This window comes from Ovis aries, chromosome 3 (assembly GCF_016772045.2).
Source record: "Ovis aries strain OAR_USU_Benz2616 breed Rambouillet chromosome 3, ARS-UI_Ramb_v3.0, whole genome shotgun sequence".
Lineage (NCBI taxonomy): Eukaryota > Metazoa > Chordata > Mammalia > Artiodactyla > Bovidae > Ovis > Ovis aries.
The window spans coordinates 179,106,623-179,124,488 of NC_056056.1; the positions used below are offsets into that span (position 1 = coordinate 179,106,623).

The following is a 17,866-nucleotide window of genomic DNA, read 5'->3' on the forward strand; positions in this document are numbered from 1 at the left end:
AATTAGGTCATAAGGGTGAAGCCCTAATCCTACAGTAGTGGTATTCTTTATAAGAGGAAGAGGCAGCAACGAGAAAGACCTCGCTGATATCTCTTCCTGTCTCCCCACCTGCTCAGAGAAAAGGTCATACGAGGATACAGCAAGAAGGCAGCCACCTGCACGCCAGGAAGAGAATGCTCGTTAAGAAACAAAATCAGCCAGAACCTTGATCATTGGCTTCTAGCTTCCAGACCTGTGAGAAAATAAATGTTGTTCAAGTCACCAGTCTGTGGTCCATTGTTCTGACATCCTGAGCAGACTAAGACATACACCAGCACCTTCCTAAAGTGCCCCACCACCTACCCTTCACTCTGAGCTTTGTTCATCCTGCTTCCCTGCTCTTAGGGCCCTTCCCTGGCTTAGATGCACTAGAACCACTCAAATCTCCCAACAAGCATCACCCACTCCATCAAACCATTCTTAACACTTCTGACGCTGGCCCTACACAGACATCAGCAAAAGACGTTTATTGAGCACTAAATGTCACCAGGCAGTCTGCCATGCGTGTGTCATTTAAACCTCCCATCCACTATTTCTATCCACTTTGCAGATGAGGAAACTGAGGGTAAGTATCTTGCCCAAGTAAATGGCAGGACTCAGATTTGAATCCTAGCAGTCTGATGCCAGAGCCTGTGACCTTGCCAAATCTCATAGCACATGAATATCTGATCACCTGACCTGTTTATTATTTCATCTCCTCCCACCAGACTGTAAGCTCTGCAGGGTCTGGACCTTGTCGATCCATCTCTGCATCTCTGTGCCTCCAATGCCCAGCACAATGCCTGGTGCATCTTGGGCCTCACAGAGGCTTGGGGAATGAATGATCAAATGAACGAATGAATGCCTCAACCTCACACTGATAGCCACCTGTCACAGTGATCAGAAGATGTGCAGTCCCTCTGACTGCGGTTATTAACAAAGAACCTCAGTGTGTGATAATGAAAGTTACAGCGTGTGCCCGTCTGTCCACACAGCCTTCCTCTGTCTCCATGCAGGCACATCTGAGTGAACAGATAACTCACACTGAGATTTACTTAAAAGGCATTTAACTCAGCTCACACGTCTCTGGACCAAGCTTATTACTTGCCGTAATCTATTCCATGAATTACCATTTTGATTTCCAGCACAGAGAGACGGTGGTGGGTTGGTAGGTTTTTTGCCCCCCCCCCGCCTCATCAGTTGAGTTACTGTCTGCTTTTGTGGAATAAATCGCTATAAATTGAGTTACCAGCACTCTAAAATGGGGAAATATATTCTCAGTGCTATATGGGCAGCTGACAACATTATGGAAATACACAAAGTGTATGTCCGAGTTTACGGGGAAGGTGATGAGTTGTGACGGATGTCGGGAGAAGGGTGGGGGTGGGGGGTGGCCTCAGGCTCATGACAGGCTTTTCCTCCAGTGCAGCTGGGTTCAGCCTCTAGTGAAGGGTTTTGGAAGTAAAATGCCAGGGAGGGCTGAGGTATGAGGATAAACAAGGGGGCTGATTACTGGACAAACCAACTTGGGAAATAAAATAAAACCATCCAAGTAGGGATGGTATTGGGGACACTGTTGGTGCCCTATTCGGGTCAGGAAGATGCCCTGGAAAAGGGAATGGTTACCCACTCCAGGATTCCTGCCTGGGAATTACAATAGGCAAGACGAGCCTGGCAGGCTGCAGCCCACAGGGTTGCAAAGAGTCGGGCATGACTGAAACAACTACCACTAACACACAGATAGCTCTTACCCGTCCTGTGTGCCCATCTCTCAGTTGCAAGATGCCTTGATTATGAAGGCTACACGTGCAAACTCTCTTTGGAAGCCCACCCACGAGCTCCTGGAGTAGCTTTGCCGCTCTGCAGCACCCTACTCCGGACCGGAGGCTGCTCTCCGGTGTGACACTATGAAAGACCAGCATCTTGCTCTGAGTGGGGAGGTGTTCTGAGGTTTCATATCCACTCCAGAGTTTCCTACAGAACCAGACTGATGATGGGGTTTCTCCCGACGTCTCTCGCCTGCACCTTGGCTTCCTCCCCTTCCCTGTCCACTTTTCCTAGCTTACAGGTTTCTCCAGGGAGCATCTCCTTAATAAACCATGTGGATACAAAGGCTGATCTCAGTGTCTGCCTCTGGGAAAGGACACAGGATTTGCAGTCGGGAGCCTTCTACCAACCACGAGCGTCTGTGGCAGTGGAACGTGGGAAAGCCAGGAGCCGATGGGGCAGCAATGTCCAGGGGAACAGAATAGGAGTGGAGGGCAGCAGGGGGGTTCCCGGAAAATCTATCCAATGTCTGGCAGAGGGTCAGCTCCATCAGCCAGTCCAAAGGTCAGGAAGGCATGTGATGACACTCCCAGGCAAACAGACCTCCCCTGACTCCCCTTTCCTTCTTCCCTCCACATTCCCCTGCCCAGTGCTCCACAGTCCCAGAGGAGCCAGGAATAACGGCTATCCATGAGAAGAAAAGAGAAGGACCATCCCCTTCCCAAAGCCAGAGCCCGGTCTGCAATCCAGCTGGATGGGGGAGGGAGAGGGAGGCGACTTACCTTGGAAACTCATTGAAGTGTTAATATCGAATAGATCTAGACTGGATGCATGTAAGTGAATGCATGCTCAGTTGTGCCCAACTCTTTGCAACCCCATGGACTTTAACCCACCAGGCTTCTCTGTCCATGGGATTCTCCAGAATACTGGAGTGGGTTGCCATTTCCTATTCCAGGGGATCTTCTCAACCCAGGGATCAAACCCAGGTCTCCTGTAGCTCCTGCACTAGCAGGCAGATTCTTACCACTGAGCCACCTGGGAAGCTCAGACTGTCCATTCCAATTTCTGAACCAAGGCTCTCTTTTGTACTTAGAGTGACCATAGGGGTTTCCCTTGCTTCAGCTGACCTGCAGAGCCATAAGGACCACCAGAGTTTTCCTCCAGGGCAGGGAAGGGACAAAGCCAAAGTTAGAGGGATAGGGAGAGACAATAATAAAGTGACTTTTAGGATTACACCTCACAAGTCCTGAATGTTGAACAGGGGTCCTGAGTCGAACCGGGGTCTCCTGCGTTGCAGGTGGCTTCTTTGCCAACTGAGCTATCAGGGAAGCCCATTTGACACACCAGGACACATCTATAGACATTTGCCGTAAGTATTACTGTTGCATTTGTACTGTAACTGATTTGCTGGATATAATGGTTTCTTATGCCCCTAAGACAGACATACTGTCAATGGGAACACTCTGGGGAGAATGGAGACAGAAAGATCAATTCAGAGGCTGCTGGGCTGAGGGATGACATAACAGATGCCAAGACTGGCTACCTGAAGCCATTTGCATCCCTCTTTCCCCCGCTTCTCTCGCCTATAGAGCCTGGAAAGTGAAACCCCCCTGCAGCCAGGGGGATTCATGTGACACAGTTCTGGCCAATGAGACATAGATGGAAGAGAGGGACTCCCTTCCCAAATAAAAAGACAAAGGCTCTCAATTAGAAGTGATAGCCCAGAATGTGGATGTGATGCTTGGAGAAGCAGCAGCTATATTGTGATCATGAGAACCAGTACCAACACTGGGGATGGCAGAAGGGAAAAAGCAGGAGGAGCCAGGGTCCCTGCTAACATCCTTGGGCTTCTGTTCCAGTCCTGAACTGCCTGTCCCAAACTTCCTTTTGCACATGAGAAACACACCCTTTACCTTTGAAAGCCACTGCACCAGAGCTTCCTGGTACTCAATCCTAGCTGATGTGAATGGTGAGGGTTTGACACAGAGAAGCTGTAGAGAGACAGAAAGGGAAAATGTGGGAGACGCGTAGGAGACATAATTGACAAGACTTGACACCTGACTGGACACGAGAGGAGGAGGGAATCAGGGATGAAAAGAGTGACCGTTTTTCCCTAGATAAGGAATAAAGAAGTAGAAACAGATTTTAATGGACAGAAATAAACCATCATCATTTAACAAGCTGCTAAGAACTGAATCATTTCCCCCTAAAATTCCTATGTTGAACCAATGTGATGATGTTTGGAGCTGACGCCTTTAATCATCTCCTAAGTTATCTCTTTAGGAGATAGTGAAGTTCACATGAGGTCATGAGGGTAGAGCCCTCGTGATTCGACTAGTGGCCTTATAAGAGGAGGAGGGCACACCAGTGCTCCCTTCCTGCCATATGAGGACCAAAGGGAAGGCAACTGTCTGCAAACCAGGAAGAGGTCTCTCACCAGGAGGCACAGGCTGAGGGGAGAGGCGGAAGGGGGCAGAAATAGAGAAATAAAAAGTCAGAAGGGAGGCAGCAGAGGGGAAAAAAGGAGAGAGAAGGAGAGAATCGAGAATGAATCTCTGACTGGAAGGAAGGAGCCTCAAATGAACTCTAGATCTCATCCTCCCACCTCTGAAGTTGAGAAACTGAGACCCAAAGAGGAGAAAGAGGAAAAGATAAAATCAGTGGCACTGGCGGATGTCTGCCCCTCGTTTATTCACTCAACAAACATGTACAGACAGCTTACCATGTGCTACAGACCAGGAATCAGGGTCAAATAGGGCAGAGTCCCTGAGGGGACAGCCTCGTCCCATGGAGAGAGACTCTCTGTGCTGCTCATGAGCATCAGTATCACAAAGCTCCCAGCCTTTAATTATTAAAGTATTTGCAAGAGTTGGAAAAAATAAAATAAAATAAAATAGATAAATAATTTTTTTAAAAAAGAGTAAATTCACATTTGGAGGGGTCTGAAGCTTATTTAGAAAATCCTATCATGGAAAAATAATATAAAATTATGAATGCAAAACTGCGTACAAAAGAAGAAGGGGTTTGTACAAGTGAGTGACCCAGAAGCTGAAGCGTTTTGGGCCTTAATAGCAATTCTACTCTGACCACACCTAAGCTGGAAAGTGGGTACCAATACTTCTAAATTGGGCCAGCAGTGCCCTCTAGTGGACATGTGCAGGAGCGCCTCAGAGAGCCCCAAAGCTCCGATTCCACTACCAACAAAGCCAGGCAGGCCAGTTTCACCGTTGGATCCCCAGAAGTTTCTCATCACCTCCACCTACGGACTCCCGAATTGTGTAATTATTACTAGAGGCTCAGAGATCAGCACCTAATGTACAGTTTTCTGTAGTTGAGTCTGACGCAAGTAACTTTACACTTCTGAGTTTCAATCTCCTTTCCTGTAAATATTATGTATCTGAATATGATTAAATTAAATGTCTACTACCAGGGTGGTTCTAAGATTAAAGCTTCCCTGGTGGTTTAGAGGTTAAAGCGTCTGCCTCCAATGCGGGAGACCTGGGTTCGATCCCTGGGTCAGGAAGATCCCCTGGAGAAGGAAATGGCAACCCACGCCAGTATTCTTGCCTGGAGAATCCCATGGACTGAGGAGCCTGGTGGGTTGCAGTCCACGGGGTCACAAAGAGTCGGACACGACTGAGTGACTTTACTTACTCTAAGATTAAATAACATGAGCCGGCGGGTCTAGAGCCTGTGCTCCACAACAAGAGAAGCCACCACAAGAAGTCCAAGCATCACAACAGAGAGTAATCCCCACTTGCTGCAACTAGAGGAACCGTGCAGGTAGCAATGAAGACTCAGCACAACCGAAAAAAAAGAACAAGGACAGGCTGTTCTATGATCACAGTCCAATGATCAAAAACAGACAATTATCATAAATGCAATAAATGTTATTAGCAACTCCACAAATCCTATTCCAGTTTTACCAACTCTCCCAATCATGCATCCAGTTTCATCACTTCGTGTCAAATAGCTGGGGGAAAAGTGGAAACTGGGACAAATTTTACTTTCTTGGGCTCCAAAATCACCACAGATGATGACTACAGCCACAAAATTAAAAGACTCCTTGAAAGAAAGGCTGTGACAAATCTAGACAGCATGTTAAAAAGCAGAGACAAAGGTGCATGTAGTCAAAGCTATGGCTTTTCCAGTGGTCATGTCGGGATGTGAAAACTGGGCCATAAATAAGGCTGCACATCAAAAAATTGGTGCTTTCAAACTGTGGTGCTGGAGAAGACTCTTGAGAGTCTCTTGGACTGCAAGGAGATCCAACCAGTCAATCATAAAGGAAATCAGTCCCAAATATTCATTGGAAGGACTGATGCTGAAGCTCCAATACTTTGGCTACCTGATGTGAAAGACTGACTCACTGGAAAAGACACTGATGCTGGGAAAGATTGAAGGCAGGAGGAGAAGGGGACAACAAAGGATGAGATGGTTGGATGGTATCACTGACTCGGTGGACATGAGTTTGAGGAAGCTCCAGGAGTTGGTGATGGACAGGGAGGCCTGGCATACTGCAGTCCATGGGGTTGCAAAGAGTCAGACACAATTTAGCAACTGAAGAGCAATGCAAAAGGAAATCCAGGATCATGCGTGACATTCAATCACTACGTCTTCTTGTCCCCATGAATTTGAGCCAGTTTCTCAATCTCACGTGCATACATGCACGAGCATACTTTACAACACTGGCATTTTTTTAAGACCTTTTTAGAGCTTTTTTATGCTTGCAGCAAAATTGAGAGGGAGGCACAGAGATTTCCCTGGCATTGACATTTTTAAGAGGACGGGCTAAAATGGTAGAACATTTTTCATTTTGGATTTGTCTGATGTTTCCTCGTAGTTAGATTTGGGTTGTGCATCTTTGGTAAAAATAACACGAGTGATGTTTTCTTCTCAGGGCCTTGTACTGGGAAGCACATGATGTCAAGTTGTCCGTTTGCTGGTGATGTTATCTTTGATGCCTGGCTAAAGTGGCCTTTGCCAGCTTGCCCCAGTAATGTTGCTGGGTTTTCCTTTGTAAATAAGTACCTTGTGGAGAGCTAATTTGAGATTGTGTAACATCCATGAGCCCCCAACTTTACCCGCTATATCCGCATCCTTTGTCCACTCTCATCTCAGTTGTAACTATAATATTGTAACTATAATGGTTGTCGAATGCCATCTTTTTTTCTGTTTATTTGGTTTTTCTCATAAGGCAGAGCTTTCTCTTCTAACCCATATTTTAATTTACGTATTACCTTTACCAGTGGACTCAGTGACTCTTCCTTTATTATGGGGTTGTAACTTGCTACGATGCTATGCCATACTGTGCTTAGTCACTCAGTCGTGTCCGACTCTTTGTGACCCCATGGACTGCAGCCCACCAGGCTCCCCTCTCCATGGGGATTCTCCAGGCAAGACTACTGGAGTGGGTTGCCATGCCCTCCTCCAGCAAATCTGCTCCCCATGGTTTATTTTCATCCTCAAATGGTGCCACCAATTTGACCAGTAAGAAAGAACGGGAGATGAGTGGGTTTGGGGGCTGGTGAGAATAAAGTATATTTTTAAAGTCACAGGACGACAGTGCTCAGCAAGCACCTGGGATTTAGAGCCAGACTGGAAAGTAATAGGATGTCATCCTTCCCATTAGCATTTTATTTATCTGTAGCCACAGGAATAAGGAAGAGAACTCTGATCCCTTCCCTCTGTGGTTTAAAGTCATTAAAACATGTCTTACAGACTGGGTAGCGCCAGCTGGAGCTTGGTTGCTGGAAAGGAAGATGCTGGGAGGAAGCTCACTTTCCAGTGAGGGGCTGGGAACTGAGAAGCATGAGGATGCACCAATGACTAGACTCCACACTGAGATTCTGTCCTTGAGGAGAGGTGATGGTCCAGCCACCTGGCACTGTGGGTGTGCCAGGGGGACAAGACAAGACTGCCATCATCCTCTGGGAACTCATCACTGAAGAGCTGGGACCCTTGGGGACCCATGTGACTCCCCAGCTGAGCATAACACAGAGGAGGAAGGCAAAGCAAGGTTCACAGGGAACAGGCAGTGAGGCGGGAGAACAGGGAGGGCTGTTGGGGACCAGGAGTGGCAGGATGAAAGCCAAATCATGGGTATGTGACGGGACCTCCGGGCATTTAGGAGACCTGAGGGAGAACAATCACCCCCTCTAAGTAAACTGAGGGCTCAGAGCAGTTGCCATTTGAACAAGTTTGTATATGCAGCTGTGCTTGGGTCCATGCAGTGGAGAACGTCAGGATACACTCTCTGCATCCCTGGGCACTGAACCAGACACAAAGGTGGAGTCGGGAATGACCTGAGTTCTGGTGGGGTCGAGAGAAAAGTGAGTTCTCATCTTGGTGGTGGTGGTGGTGGTGGTGGTGCTCAGTCGCACAGTTGTGTCTGATTCTTTTGCGACCCCACGGACTGAAGCCCACCAGGCTCCTGTGTCCATGGGATTTTCCACAAGTATACCAGAGTGGGTTGCCATTTCCTTCTCCAGGGATCTTCTCGACCCAGAGATCAAACCTGTGTCTCCCGAATCAGCAAGCGGATTCTTTACCGCTGAGCCACCTGGCAAGCCCTCTCATCTCAGTACTGCCATCAATTTACTACGGGACCTTGGATAAGTCACTCCTCATATCTAAAAAACCAGTAGAATGAAGCCAGCCAGTACAAAAGGAGTACCTATGAGAATACAATGTATGTCTCAAATGACCAAGCAAATGATTTGGTATCTACGAATGTGTCCTTCAGTTTATTGGGTCGTACAGAAAATTGCCAGATATGTACACCATGTTGATTTTTCTTACACTGGACTTCACCAGGAGGTTGAAGCTTTGATCATATTTTGAAAGAGCAAAATTCAAGAGGTTATTAATGTCTTTCAGGAGGTCTGGGTGTTTCCATCATCTAGGATTAACCTTAATTGGTCATCTCATAGGTGAAAGGCATGGAGAGGAGGGAGAGAGATGGAAGCCCCCAAGCAGAGATAGAACGGGAACTCAGGAAGCCAGCTGTAGGAAAAACACAGAAGTTCATTCAACCACTTTGAAAGTAACCTGGTGATATCAGTAAAGATAATGATATGCACTGCTGCTGCTGCTGTCACTTCAGTCGTGTCCGACCCTGTGCGACCCCATAGACAGCAGGGTCCCCCATCCCTGGGATTCTCTAGGCACGAACACTGGAGTGGGGTGCCATTTCCTTCTCCAATGCATGAAAGTGAAAAGTGAAAGTGAAGTCGCTCAGTCGTGTCCGACTCTTAGTGACCCCATGGACTGCAGCCTACCAGGCTCCCCCGTCCATGGGATTTTCCAGGCAAGAGTACTGGAGTGGGGTGCCATTGCCTGCTGCTAGGTTATAGCATTTCCAGGCTTCCCAAGTGGTAAAGAACTTCGCTAGTGGTAAAGAAATCACTTGCCAACGCAGGAGACATAACGAGGGTTCAATCCCTGGGTCAGGAAGATTCCCCTGGAGGGCATGGCAACCCACTCCAGTTTCTTGCCTGGAGAATCCCATGGACAGAGAGCCTGGTGGGCTACAGTCCATAAGGTCGCAAAAAGTCGGACACAATGGAAGCGACTTAGCACACACGCGTGGCATTTTGGCTCCTAGCAGACTTCTCGAGGAAGCTCTCACACAATTGCACAGAGCACTCAAACAAGATGGCTGCACTACTGCTCATAAGCATTTTTAAATATTCATTTCTTTGGCTGTGCCGGGTCTTAGTTGTGGTATGCGTGAGACTTGGAGTTCAGGATCCTTAGTGGCAACACTCCAGCTCTTAGTTGTAGCATGTGGGATCTAGTTCCCCGACCAGGAATTGAATCCAGGCCCCCTGCATCAGGAGCTCTGAATCTTAGCCATTGGGCCACTAGGGAAGTCTCTAATAATTTTTTAAATGGATACAATGCAAATGCCCAAAGTGATGAAAATGAAAAAATAAAATCTGGCACACTGCCACCATAGAATACTATGCAGCTGTGAAAATAAATCACTTCATGTACTTGCGTCAACACAGATGGACAGCAAAGGCAAAATCTGTGTGTGCATTTCGCAGCTGGGTTTCTGATTTTGCTATTTCATGCCTTCTTTCTTTTTTCTCTCTGATCAGCCCAACTAGAAATTTACCCATTTTACAGATCTTCTCAAAGGACAAGCTTCTGAAAATAAACCTTTATTTGGAATAATTTTAGACTTACAGAAAACTTGCAAAGATAGCTGAGAAAGTTCTCATACACTCTGCAGTTTCAGGTTCCCCTTTTGTTACTAGGTCACATTACTGTTGTATATTTGTCAAAATATAAGAAACCAACAAAGATACATTAGTATTAGTGAAACTCTAGACTTTGGATGTTCCAGGTTTTCTGTTAATGCCCTCGTTCTGTTCCAGGATCCATTACACTGCATAGATTACCACTTTGCATTTTGCTGTGCTTGTGTCTGCTGGTCTGTGACTATTTTTCAGCCTTCCCTCATTTTTCACGACCTTGACAGCCTTGAGAAGTACTGGTCAGGTGTTCTGGAGACGGTCCCTCAATTTGGGTGTGTATCTGATGTGTTTTATCATGGTTTCGCTGCAGTGATGGATCTAAGGGAAGAACATGTGCTCAGTCACTTAGCTGTGTCTGACTCTTTGCGAGCCCATGGACTGTAGCCCATCAGGTTCCTCTGTCCATGGAATTTTCCAGGCAAGAATACTAGAGCAGGTTGCCATTTCCTACTCCAGGAGATCTTCCTGACCCAGGGGTCAAATCCGCGTCTCCTGCAATGACACGCAGATTCTTTACCACTGAGCCACCTGAGAAGCCAGAGGAAGCCTGCCTCAAGGTAAAGTGTCTTTCTCATCCTGTCATATCAAAGGTAACTAGTATCACTTGGTTAAGGTAGTACTTGTCAGAATTCAACATCTACAATTACTACCTTCTCTCTCCATGACTATAGTCTTCAGAACTGAGTCACTAAGTCTAGCCAACTCTCAAGTGGAAAGGTGGGAATTAAGCTCAACCTCCTGGTGGGGTATTATTTGGGATTTTTCTACAATGCATATTTGTCTCTTTTTCCCTATTTATCTGTTCAATCATTGATATCATTACCAAGTCCTGTATACTTATTTTATAACCTTGGTTATGATCCAATAGATACCATTTAGTTAGTTTCTTGAATTGCTCCAGCTCTGACCATTGGGAGCTCTTTCAGGTCAATTCATCTGTCCCTTTGACATACCCTCTCTGCTCCCCCCGCCACACACACACACACACACACACACACACACACACACACACACACACTCTCTCTCCATTTCTCTTCGTGAAGAACTCTTCTTACTTTCTGGTACTGCAGCGTGCTTCAGGCTCATTTGTGCTTTCTCTTCCCCAGCCCTGGAATCAGTTTTTCAGTTTCATTCCTTTTCTCTATCATTTGTCTGCTTTCCATTTTAATGATTTCTGCCCTTCCTCTATTATTTCCTCTCTTCTGCTTATTTGAGTTTAATTTTAATTAACTTCTCTAATTTTTTTTTTTTTTTTGGCTGCACGGTGCAGCATGTGAGATCTTAGTTCCCCAACCAGGGGTCAAACCCGTACCCCTGCAGTGGAAGCACAGAGTCCCAACCACTGGACCACCAGGGAAACCCCCAACCCACTGATAATTTCTTAAAGTGAAAGTTGATGTTACTGACTTGAAACTTTGAGACCTATCTTTTGTTGACAGATTTAGTACCATAGATTTTAGTACTATAAATCTTCCTCGGAGCCCTACTTTAACTGCATTCCACACATTTTGATGTTTTGTGTTTTTTGTTTTGATTCAGTTCAATATACTTCCTAATTTCCCTTTTGACTCATTTTTGGATGTCTGCATGATTTGAAGGTATATTATTTAATCTCCAGATAGTTGGGAATTTTCCATAAAGACATTATCTCTATGTCACTGATTTCTAGCTTAGTTCCATTATAGTGAGAACATATTTTACATGACTTGAATCGTTTCTAAATTTATTAAGACTTTTTTAATGGCTCAATATATAGTCTATCTTGGTAAATGCTCCATGTGCTCCTACAAAGCATGTATGTGGTTGGGTGGCACATGCTAGTAAAGTAATGCTCAAAATTCTCCAAGCCAGGCTTCAACAATACGTGAACCATGAACTTTCAAATGTTCAGGTTGGATTTAGAAAAGGCAGAGGAACCAGAGATCAAATTGCCAACATCACTGGATCATCGAAAAAGCAAGAGAGTGCCAGAAAAAACATCTATTTCTGCTTTACTGACTATGCCAAAGCCTTGACTGTGTGGATCACAAGAAACTGTGGAAAATTCTGAAAGAGATGGGCATACCAGACCACCTGACCTGCTTCTTGAGAAATCTGTACGCAGGTCAGGAAGCAACAGTTAGAACTGAACATGGAACAACAGACTGGTTCCAAATAAGAAAAGGAGTATGTCAAGGATGTATATTGTTACCCTGCTTATTTAACTTATATGCAGAGTACATCATGAGAAATGCTGGGCTGGAGGAAGCACAAGCTGGAATCAAGACTGCTGGGAAAAATATCAATAACCTCAGATATGCAGATGACACCACCCTTATGGCAGAAAGTGAAGAAGAACTAAAGAGCCTCTTGATGAAAGTGAAAGAGGAGAGTGAAAAAGCTGGCTTACAGCTCAACATTCAGAAAAAAAGATCATGTCATCTGGTCCTGTTACTTCATGGGAATTAGATGGGAAAACAGTGGAAACAGTGGCAGATTTTATTTTTGGGGGGCTCCGAAATCACTGCAGATGGTGACCACAGCCATGAAATTAAAAGATGCTTACTCCTTTGGAGAAAACTTATGACCAACCGAGACAGCATATTAAAAAGCAGAGACATTACTTCGCCAACAAAGGTCCTTCTAGTCAAGGCTATGGTTTTTCCAGGAGTCATGTATGGATATGAGAGTTGGACTATAAAGAAAGCGGAGCACCAAAGAATTGATGCTTTTCAACTGTGGTGTACTCTTGAGAGTCCCTTGGACTGCAAGGAGGTCAAACCAGTCAATCCTAAGGAAGTCAGTCCTGAATATTCATTGGAAGGACTGATGTTGAAGCTGAAACTCCAATACTTTGGTCACCTGATGTGAAGAGCTGACTCATTTGAAAAGACCCCGATGCTGGGAAAGATTGAAGACAGGAGGAGAAGGGGACGACAGAGGATGAGATGGTTGGATGGAATCACCGACTCAAAGGAAGTAAGTTTCAGTAAACTTCGGGAGTTGGTGATGGACAGGGAGGCCTGGCGTGCTGCAGTCCATGGGGTCGCAGAGTCAGACACAACTGAGCGACTGAACTGAACTGAAGCCAATTAACATGCTGCTGAAGGTTTTAGTTGCATTTCTGATTTTCTATTTAGGTATTCTATCAGTTATTGAGAGATGGTTGTTGAAATCTCTGACATAATTGTGTTTGTCTGTTTCTCCCTACAGTTCTTCTGACAACAATCTCTGATTTTCCTTAAGGTTCTGCCTGACCTACTCTTGGGTGAGGATGTGACCTAATTTAACCAATGAGCATATCCCATGCCTTTGCTCGTATTGATTGCTTTCTGTTTGGACATATGAAGCAATTCAGGAAAGAAGAGTCAATTCCATGATATCTACCAAAACAAACAGGAAAAAGAAACTTTCTCTCTAGGGATGTTGCTACCAATAAAGATAATAAAGCCTGAAACTATTGGAGTCACCACCTGGAGCCTGAGAATAAAGCCAGTTCAGAAGAAAGCACCAAAGAGAAATGTCAAGAGAGCAGCTGGAGTGCCTCCCTTGATCCGGCCACAGCTGAATGCACTGGCTAATGATGTTAGCCAATAAATTCTCCTTTCCTGTTGAACAATTTTGAATTGGGTTTCTGTCGCTTACAACTAAAATCATCCTGACCAATACTGAAGAAGGGAGAAATACATTCTTGAGGCTCTTAAATACTTAGCAAGGATGCTAATGTCAGGTAGGTGTCCCAGAAGTGCAATCCCCCACCATTTGGTGAAACTCATTGCCAGTCTTTTTGGTGAGCAGGATATGGGCTGTGCAGAAGGTCATTATGCTAGAGTTATTTTGTGTGTGCGTGTGTGTGTTTACATTTGAGGGATATATTCAACAACTCTGTCTCAAGTGTTTTCACATCTCAGCATCTCACAGTTGTAAGAATAGTAATTAAACAGAATCTGATCTTCCACATAGCATAAACGGAGAGCATGATATGGCGAAAACGGCAGTGAACCAAGAGTCCAATAACCTGGTATCTAATCCTAATCTGATCACTAATTGACAGCATGGGTTGAGACAAATCCCCCTGCTCCTCTTGACCTTGATTTGTAAGTCTGTAAAGTGATAAGAATGACTATACCGTCTTCAAGCACCTGTCCAATTCTGGAATGGACAGCCTGCTAGGATAGAGGTTCCTAATCTTTGATAGGATCTAAACCCCAGAAAAATACACATGTGCACAAACACATAACTTTGCATAGAGTCTCATGAGTTTCACAACTTTAGAAGCCATTCTTCTAAGATGGAACTAAGATGGACTGGAATGGGTGAATTTAACTCAGATGACCATTATATCTACTACTGTGGGCAGGAATCACTTAGAAGAAATGGAGTAGCCATCACAGTCAACAAAAGAGTCCGAAATGCACTACTTGGATGCAATCTCAAAATGACAGAATGATCTCTGTTTGTTTCCAAGGCAAACCATTCAATATCATGGTAATCCAAGTCTATGCCCTGACCAGTAATGCTGAAGAAGCTGAAGTTTAACGGTTCTATGAAGACCTACAAGACCTGCTATAACTAACATCCAAAAAAGATGTCCTTTTCATTATAGGGGACTGGAATGCAAATGTAGGAAGTCAAGAAACACCTGGAGTAACAGGCAAATTTGGGCTTGGAGTACAGAATGAAGCAGGGTAAAGTCTCACAGAGTTCTGTCAAGACAACTCACTGGTCATAACAAACATCCTCTTCCAACAACACAAAAGAAGACTCTATACATGGACATCACCAGATGGTCAACACTGAAATCAGATTGATTATATCCTTTGCAGCCAAAGATGGAGAAGCTCTATACAGTCAACAAAAACAAGACTGGGAGCTGACTGTGGCTCAGCTCATGAACTCCTTATTGCCAAATTCAGACTTAAATTGAAGAAAGTGGGGAAAACCACTAGACCATTCAGGTATGACCTAAATCAAATCCCTTATGACTATACAGTGGAAGTGAGAAATAGATTTAAGGGACTAGATCTGATAGACAGAGTGCCTGATGAACTATGGACAGAGGTTCATGACTTTGTACAGGAGACAGGGATCAAGACCTTACCCATGGAAAAGAAATGCAAAAGAGCAAAATGGCTGTCTGAGGAGGCCTTACAAATAGCTGTGAAAAGAAGTGAAAAGCAAAGAAGAAAAGGAAAGATATACCCATTTGAATGTAGAGTTCCAAAGAATAGCAAGGAGAGATAAAAAAGCCTTCCTCAGTGATCAATGCAAAGAAATAGAGAAAAACAACAGAATGGGAAAGACTAGAGATCTCTTCAAGAAAATTAGAGATACCAAGGGAACATTTCATGCAAAGATGGGCTCAATAAAGGACAGAAATGGTATGGACCTAACAGAAGCAGAAATGGCAAGAATACACAGAAGAACTGTCCAAAAAAGATCTTCACCACCCAGATAATCACGAAGGTGTGATCACTCCCACTCACCTAGAGCCAGACACTCTGGAATGTGAAGTCAAGACGGCCTTAGGAAGCATCACTACGAACAAAGCTAGTGGAGATGATGGAATTTCAGTTGAGCTATTTCAAATTCTAAAAGATGATGCTGTGAAAGTGCTGCACTCAATATGCCAGCAAATTTGGAAAACTCAGCAGTGGCCACAGGACTGGAAAAGGTCAGTTTTCATTCTAATCCCAAAGAAAGGTAATGCCAAAGAATGCTCAAACTACTGCACAATTGCACTCATCTCACACGCTAGTAAAGTAATGCTCAAAATTCTCTAAGCCAGGCTTCAGCAATATGTGAACCGTGAACTTCCAGATGTTCAAACTGGTTTTAGAAAAGGCAGAGGAACCAGAGATCAAATTGTCAACATCCGCTGGATCAAAAGCAAGACAGAGCCAGAAAAACATCTATTTCTGCCTTATTGACTATGCCAAAGCCTTTGACTATGTGGATCACAATAAACTGTGGAAAATTCTGAAAGAGATGGGAATACCAGACCACCTGACCTGCCTCTTGAGAAACCTGTATACAGGTCAAGAAGCAACAGTTAGAATTGGACATGGAACAACAGACTGGTTCCAAATAGGAAAAGGAGTACGTCAAGGCTGTATATTGTCACCCTGCTTATTTAACTTGTATGCAGAGTACATCATGAGAAATGCTGGGCTGGAAGAAGCACAAGCTGGAATCCAGATTTCTGGGAGAAATATCAATAACCTCAGATATGCAGATGACACCACCCTTAGGGCAGAAAGTGAAGAACTAAAGAGCCTCTTGATGAAAGTGAAAGAGGAGAGTGAAAAAGTTGGCTTAAAGCTCAACATTCAGAAAACTAAGATCATGGCATCCGGTCCCATCACTTCATGGCAAATAGATGGGGAAAGAGTGGAAATAGTGGCTGCCTGTTTTTTCTGGGCTCCAAAATCACTGCAGATGGTGATTGCAGCCATGAAATTAAAAGACGCTTGCTCCTTGGAAGGAAAGTTATGACCAACCTAGACAGCATATTAAAAAGCAGAGACATTACTTTGCCAACAAAGGTCCATCTAGTCAAGACTATGGTTTTTCCAGTAGTCATTTATGGATGTGAGAGTTGGACTATAAAGAAAGCTGAGCGCAGAAGAATTGATGCTTTTGAACTGTGGTGTTGGAGAAGACTCTTGAGAGTTCCTTGGACTGCAAGGAGATCCAACCAGTCTATCCTAAAGGAGATCAGTCCTGGGTATTCATTGGAGGGACTGATGTTGAAGCTGAAACTCCAGTACTTTGGCCACCTGATGCGAACAGCTGATTCATTGGAAAAGACCCTGATGCTAGGAAAGATTTAGGGCAGGAGAAGGGGATGACAGAGGATGAGACGGTTGGATGGCATCACCGACACAATGGACATGGGTTTGGGTGGACTCCAGGAGTTGGTGATGGACAGGGAGGCCTGGTGCACTGCAGTTCATGGGGTCACAAAGAGTCGGACACCACTGGGCGACTGAACTGAACTGAGATGCCATTCTATATCTCTATACTCCCTGCTCCACAGAAACTATGACACTAGCTTCTGCTTAGGCTTCTTCAGGGAGCTCACTACCTTACAAAGTAGTCAAACATAACTGAACTGCGCTGGAAAAATTAATTCGTCTTCATACTGAACCAAGAGCTGCACACTGTAACTTCTACCCATTGATCTAAATTCCCCAGAGCAAAATGGGGAAAAAACAAAACACTTTCCTTCCTTTGTGTAGCAACTCTTCATTTCTCTGAAAACTGTTTCTAACTTTGAAATGCAAACGATTTATGGGGAGAAATGCAGATGACTTGCCATGCAAATTATTTTTCAGTGCATTGTTATAAAGATATATTCTGCCTACCTCATCCCAAATACGCCAGTCATCTAAATGCAGATGCTAAATTCCAGACAAGCAGCACTGGTATTAATCTGCACGACTTTGCAAAGACAAGAGTTATTGTATAAAAATATATTGAAGGAAACAGCAGAGTCTTTTGGAAAGAGCACTTCAGTAAGAATCAGAACTCTTAGAAGTGGCTGGTAGCCTGTCTTGCACTCCAACTACCTGTGTATCCTTGGGCAAGTCACTTAACCCCTCCCTCTGAACCCCATTTCTGATCTGTAAAATGTGACAGAACCTACCTCACAGAGATGCAGTGAGGATCAAATGCCGTCCTGTTCGTAAAGCTTCTAGCCCAAGCCTGACACAGGACAAATTCTTATTACAGACTAGCTCTGGGGCTCAGCAAGCCCAGCGTCTCATTCGATGCGCTCGGCGCTCTTGCACCAGCGGGATTCCCCTTCCCAAGCAGAGTCTGCGCTCTGGGCTCGA

General features: G+C 44.8%; 1 long non-coding RNA gene across 1 annotated transcript; it reads right to left on the minus strand.

The window, feature by feature from the left end:
* Positions 1–9,937: 9,937 nt before the first annotated feature.
* On the minus strand, positions 9,938–17,817 carry LOC121819153 (uncharacterized). Its single transcript, XR_006059387.1, has 2 exons — positions 17,677–17,817; positions 9,938–10,541 (listed from the first exon to the last, which is right to left on the minus strand). It is a non-coding gene; the product is annotated as an uncharacterized LOC121819153 (long non-coding RNA).
* Between the last annotated feature and the right edge of the window lie 49 nt (positions 17,818–17,866).